The sequence below is a fragment of the Octodon degus genome, unplaced genomic scaffold (assembly GCF_000260255.1).
Source record: "Octodon degus isolate 3935 unplaced genomic scaffold, OctDeg1.0 scaffold00003, whole genome shotgun sequence".
NCBI lineage: Eukaryota > Metazoa > Chordata > Mammalia > Rodentia > Octodontidae > Octodon > Octodon degus.
The window spans coordinates 32,475,113-32,482,648 of NW_004524579.1; positions in this window are offsets into that span (position 1 = coordinate 32,475,113).

Genomic DNA, 7,536 nt, shown 5'->3' on the forward strand with positions numbered 1-7,536 from the left:
TTCACAATGATTCTGATACAAGTGGTCTGTCAACCTGAATTTGCCAGAAAGTTGTAAAAAGCTATCTTCTCAAAGTCTACCAGACTTTCAGGGGACACATGCTCAGGGGCATAAGGGCCTGCCTGGCAAATACAGGGTCCTGAGTTCAATGCCCAGTACCAAAAAAACAAAACAAAAAAATCTCAAAGTCTACCAACCTCATCCTCCCCTCTGCTCCTGCTACCTATCTGCCTTTCAACATTACATCTGCCCAGAGTGGTGGTGCACACCTGTACACCCAGCACTCAGACAGGCTAGGGCAGGAGGATGGAAAGTTTCAGCCCATCAGGAGCTACTTAGTGAGTCCAAGGTGGGCCTTGACTATTGTGGTGGTTGATACACTGTCTCAACTGTCAGAAGCTTGGCTGGATCCACTTGGTGATTCCACAGAGGAGGGCCTGCTCCAGAGTGACTCAGCACTTAAAGGGTATATAAAGGGGTTGAGGAAGGCTTCTGTGTGCCTCACCATCTCAGTGCAGGGGTGGGGCCAGCACTGCATGCCGGGGATTAAACCATGGTCCCTGTGCTCTGCCTAGGAAGGTGCCTATCTGGCCAGCCCAGGGACATGTCTTTGAAAGGGCAATTGGGACCCCAGGTACTACTTCTGCCTTTCATATCTGTGTCCTGCCCATGAGATGTGGCTTTGTTACTCCATGCATGCCCCACTAAGTTTGCTGTCTGTCACAAGTCCCAAAAGAGTAAGGCCAGCTGATTGTGGACTGGAACCTCTGAAACCATAAGGCAAAATAGGTTTTTTCTTGTTACAAATCAACTCATTTCAAATGTTCTTTATAGTAATGGCAACTGATGATACATTTAACTAGATTTCACCATTTTATCTATTGGGGCTTCCTGAACCTTTGATTTAATGCTCTTATTGTTAGTTTAGGGAAGAAGAAGAAAAAAAGAAATACCATCTTTTCAAGCAGTGCTTCTGCCTGGTCTCTCTCTCAGATAGAGCTAAATCAGTTCCTTTAGAATCACATTATTCCCCCAGCTTTTCATGTGTCTAGAGTTCACTATTTTTTTTCCTGGTGCATTACTGTATTTATTACCCATGAACACATCTGTTAAATCTGTAATATCAATTATCTTATTTTTAAATCTTGGAATAAGAAATATAGCTTCAAGTTTCTACCAAATATATCTCTTACCTTTAATCTCTTAAATATATAATCATATGTTTCTAAGTCCATATTTTAAAATTCTAATATGATTATTTTTGTGATCTGTTTTGGTGTATAGATTCTTTATTTTGATATATGTTATATATATTTTATACAATATACAATATACACTATGGCCTTCTTACATGCCTAGTGATTTTTATTAGGATACTCAAAATTTTTATGAAAAATTATAGAACTAATTTGAGACTCATGAAAGAATTCTCTTCATTTGGAAATAATTCTTGTCTGCTTCTGGTAGGCAGCTGGCTTAGGGTACATCATCGTCTTTAACTCATTGAGGAGTGGTGATGGTTCAAATTTGAGTTTCACTGTGTATGAGTGTTTCCAATTTCCCTGGTCAGGTGGCTTTGTCTGTAACCCAACTAATACTTGGAAAGTCTACCATGATTTCTCTGTCTCTGTCTCCATCTCTGTCTCTCTTTTTGTATTTTAGTACAGGGTCTACAGGATCTCACTACACAGATCAGACTTATAGTGATTCTTCTGTTTTCAACCTCCCAAGAGCTAGGATTACAGACATGTGCCACCACGCCCAATCTCACTTGTCTTTTCAGCACGCCATGGGGCTGGAGCTGGCATGGGATGCTGGGGATCAAACTCTGGTCCCTGTATCTGCCTAAGCAGGTTCTTTAATCCTCTGAACTATCTGGCTGGTCCCATGATTCCTCTTGATTCTTCTTTTCTTTGATACGTAGGACCTAGAACATACATTATTTTACAGTTACATGAATCTGGTATTTGGCTCATTGATCCAGCTTCTGGCTGGGACCTCAAAGAATATTAGGCACAAGATAAATGTATGAATGAAATCTTTGAATGCAAAAACAGATGGATGAATGAACAAAATAAAAATTATAGAAATAAGGCAGTTTCATGTCATACAAGGAAATGACAAAATTAAAAATCTGATAATACTTAATTTTGCAGGTAGACCTAGAACGTGGAATACATGTAGAAGAGTGTAAATCTGTATAATTTTGAAGTTCAGTTTGGCCATGTGTGCTAAACTTGAATGTGATCAGACATTTTGACCTAGATAATCCATTCCTAAATATACACTTTCAGAAAGAATAATAAAAGCTGTTAGAGAAAACCAGCACATAACCTGTAAAAGAAAAGCCCATCAGAAAAACTAGGATTTTTCAACACAATCCTTAAAGGTCAGGAGAGCTTGTGGTGCGGTTTTGCAAGCCTTAGAAGAGAAACTATTATCAACTCAGACGTCTATATTCTGAAAAATTAGTCTTCAGAACTGACAGATAACTACTTTTCACAAGAAATAAATCCTAAAGAATTATGTAACCATTAAGTCAGCATTTCAGAAAATAGTTGGGGGAATTTTTGGGACAGGAACCAAAGAGACCAAAGGAAGGTTTACACTTAACTGAGAAAGTGGTGAAACACAAGGAAAAAAAAAAGGAATCAGCTCTGGAAAAATAATGTCAATGTTCTCAACTCCCCAATCAAAAGACATAGATTGACAAATTGGGTGAAGAAACAAAACACAATCATAAGTTGCCTACAGGAGACACATTCCATCCAGAAGAGCAATACATAGACTGAAAGTGAAAGGATAGAAAATGATAGTCCTCTTAACCAGAGCCTGAAGACAAGCAAAAGTAACTTATCTTATTTTTAGACACAGCAGACTTCAAGTCAGAGATCAGAAGAGACGAAGACAGCCCCTACAAGGGGAGCAATTCAGTAAAAAGATATTGACTCCTGTGAATATCTGTGTAATGCTGGTGCACCCAACTTCACTGAAATACAACCTCAAAAGAGCTATAGGACTTCAGAAGACAGATCATGGAAACCAACACAATCAGTGGATCACTTCAGTACCACAATTTTACAGGACAACCAGAGGAAAAAGTCAACAGTGAAACATCAGTTAAAACATACAATTGAACAAATAGACTTAACAAATATCTATGAGCTTTTCATTTAGCAATATGAGAAAGCAATTTTTTCTCATGGGTGCATGGAATTTTTGCCTAAGTAGACATAGTTTATACCACAAAACATGCTTAACTAAATGCAAAAATTATTGAAATAATCTCTTAGTGTATTAGAGTGGAACTCTACCAGAACATAGTGGAATAAAGCTAGAAATTAGTAGCAAAAGAAGCCACAGAAACTATGTAAGCATGCAGATTAAATGATAACTTATTGAACACACAATGGATCGGAAAAGAAATTAGAAGAGAAATAGCAAAGTTCCTGGAATCAAATAACAAAGGGAAATGCAACATTTCAAAACCTGAGAGACACAATGAAAGCACTCTCAGAGGGAAGTTATAGCTGCACACACACAAAAATAGAGCAATACCAAATAAATAACTTAGAGATGTATCTCAAGTTCCTAGACAGACAAGAATGACCCAAACCTGAAACTAAAAGAATGAATGGAATTATAAAAGTCAAGGTAGAAATGAATGAAAATGGGACAGGAAAAACAGTACAAAGACGGTACCAAGTTGGCAGGTATTTCAAGTATGGTTTTAGTATTACTCATTGCTGTTCTCAATGTGGTTGCCAAGTTCCCAGATATCAGCATAGACAGTTAGCCAAAGTGTGAATTCTACCCATTAACTGGTATTTTTAAAAAACTGATAGAAATTCTTAGCACAATTGCCTTAGCCATCATATCTCTTAATCTGAGCAACAGATTTGATGATAAAAATAGATACTATATCAATCATTTTTAATCAGCGATTCTTGTTTTGAAAATCTGTAACTTATGTATTGTTATATGTTACTGTATTTCTGTTTTTCTTGCTCTTGTTTTTACTCTTCAAAACAAAGAAAATTATATATGTATATATGATATATCAGTATGTATATCAGTGTATATATATCAGTATATATCTATATATCTATATATCTATATATATATGTATATATATATCAGTACAAAGAAAGGATTGATGAGTCAAAGACTTGGTTCTTTGTAAGGACATGAAGAGGATCTGAGGGCTAGAAGAGTCAGGAGGGTGGGGGGTGGAGAAGAAGTAAAAAAAGATCAAGATGTAATGTGTTTATGTACCAGTTCTGTCAATACGAATGTATTTACTATGTACCACACATATACTAATAAAAAATGAGAAGTCTTTCATCCCATCTCCTCCATCCCTCCCCACTATACATTTTTTGAATTACTTTATTGAGACATAAACTACATATGTCCCTAAACTACACAGTGCATCTCTCCTCATTATGTTGAAGAGAAGTGCTCAATAATTCCAGGATGATCACAATTAAATGATTGTTGGACTAGTGACTGGGGCAACCTCAGGCTCAGACATTGAACTTGCTTTGCAACCTGTTGTTTCTGTAAGATTTGCTGTTTCACCAGGGCATGAAGATGATAACTTTTACTTCTTCTTGGGGTCTTGAGGATTAAATCATGATCAGAGAGCTGCAGGCACTGACAAAACCACTGACAGAGCACCAACTTTCCACAGCAAATGCTGGTATGTTGAGCTGTAGGGTACTCAGGTCAACAATTTCTGACATTGCCAGTGAAGTGGAAGACCCAATACTATTATGGACTACTGAACTCTTTTAGAATATTTTGCTGAGTTAACACACCTATAATATTCAAATAACGGAACTTAACAAAAAAAGGGGATACAGATGAATGTCCATTTTGTGTCTGTGTATTCAAAGTGGTTAGGATAGATATATAGTTACATTCTCTTAATAAATAGAAGGATTTGTTCTCATGGTGTTTGTAAATAGGATATCAAGTCCGCATCTTGTACAGCAATTAACCACTAAGAAGAATGTATGCAATGTGTTAATTATTGAAACTGTCCTACCAATTTGGTTTGAAACTGTCTCATTGCTATTTGTTTCTCAATAAAATTATGAAAAAAAAATGCTGGTGATAGTATTGGTAGACTGCAAGCACGGGAGAGGCTGCCTGGTGCTTGCGGCCACGTGAGAGCTGCGGTGACATTTGCAATAACAGATGGGTGTTCCTTTGCATTCCTCTCTCCTATTAGAAAGAGTGATCAGATTTGCATATAAAAGTCAAATGGTTAACTTTCACCTTTTAAGCAAGAGATTTTTCTTTTCTTAAAAAATGTCTTGAATAATGTGGAATGGATTTAGGATGCCAAAATAATTAAAAGCGACTTTTGGAAGAGGTTGATTTATTTTGATCTCTCTCTTGAAACAGAGCAGGAAAAACAGGTGAAATTCACTGACAAGAAAATTTTGTCTCAACATAGAGAAGGAGGATTTAGCAGCAAGGGTCAACTGAAAGGCTGAATCTTGGAGCATGAGCGAGCTCACCAGCACTATGTGTTGAGTGTAGAGGCTGCAGTGCAGAGCTCACCTTCATTCACTGGAGTTTCATTTCTGTGTTGAGTGTCCTTGTGTCACATGCGTAATTGTATATATTTGGAAGTAGAAAAGAGCAGTGAGTATTAGCTGTAATGTAATACAACTATTTTTATTTATATGAACTTTTATATTTATAATAAAAATCAGATATTATATGTATAACCACCGGTAATAAAACTGGAGTGTAAACTCCAGTAGGACAACTACTTAATTCTTCTATTGAATTTTGTGTAGATCCCCATTGCCTAGGAGAATGTCTGATATTTTTTAATAAAAAAGACAATATTTTCTCAGCATCATATTTGACACTTATATTAGACCTAGAATAGGTCATAGTGTAACATGGATAAGAGAGATCACTGGCATATATCAAAACACATTTTCCAGCTGTTTATTTCTATTTTAAGTAGTACTAATTATTATATCATCAAACTGATGCTTCATTAATTTTAGTCTATTAAATACTGGAAATTATATGGGTAAAATAAAGAACCACTCCTAGGACAGTTACATAATAGAGTGTAAAAAATTCCTTTTATTTCTACACAATGATTTTATACATTGTAATAACTGAATTAGTACTACTCCTGATAGGAATTTTGCAAATTTCCTCACATCTGTGTACTTTCTTTTCTTTTCTTTCTTTCTTTTTTTTTTTTTTTTGGTGGAATCAGGGATTGAACTCAGGCCCTTGCACTTGCCAGGGAAGCGCTTATTATACTGAGCCATCTCCCCGGCTCACATCTGTGTATTTTCATAATGATTTTATTCATTTAAAAGAATTGAGTTGTATCATAACTATAAGTAATGTTAACTATATTATATTTTAAAATACTTGTGTAGATTATTAATTGTAATGCTCATAAAACACCAAAGGATAAAATAAAATAACATTATTGCCTGAAGATTGTAAAAATTTAGAAAACTAGAGTTTCGATAAAGACTTCAGCATAAATTCTTTAGTTATTGTTAACTATAGTGAAATTTCAGACAAGGAGTGTCTTTCTGTGTGTGTGCTTAAAAAATGAAGTAATTTGGTATAACATTAACAGTTGGTCTGTAAAATATCTAATTCTTTTGGATTATAAATGGCGAAGTTCAAGGATTTTCAATACTTTGTTAGCTAGCAAATGTTTCTGAATTCTTTTTGCTAAAAGCGTGTTACAAAGGAAGTATATAATAGTTAAATCAGTTGCATACACAGCTTAAAGGGGCACCATCTTTTTGTTAATTAAGTTTATTTGTATGTTTCATATAGACATAATTATCACATTCATCAGAAGAAATTTGTACCCTATACATGATTTATCTTAATTCTTCTTTTCTCATTCCCTGACCCTTCAGTCCCTCATCAAACCCTCCCTTCAACCCCTCTTCTTCTCCATATTTACAAAATTTTGTTTCCATTTTTCCTTCTTTGTTCCTCAATCTTTTTCTTTTCCCTTTCTTCTTCTTCTTTTTTCTTTTTCAGGATTACATTTGATTTATTCCAGGAATGCAAGGTTGGTTCAAAAGTAAAAAACATATTTTTTTTGTTTTTGAGTATTTACTTATTTATTTCATAATTTTATTGATAAACAAATAGCAACGAGACAGTTTCAAATCAAATAAGTTGTACAGTTTCAATAACTAACACATTGCATACATTCTTCTTAGTGGTTAATTGCTGTACAAAATGCGGACTTGAGATCCTATTTACAAACACCATTAGGAAATATGATTCTATTCATTAAGAGAATGTAACTATATATCTATCCTAACCACTTGAATACACAGATACACAATGGATATTCATCTGTATACTCTTTTTTGTTAAGTTCCATTAATTGAATATTATAGGTGTGCAAACTCTGCAAAATATTCTAAAAGAGTCCAGTAGCCCATAATAGCATTGGGTCTTCTGTTTAACTGGCAATGTCAGAAATTGTTGACCTGAGTTCCCCACAGCTCAACATAA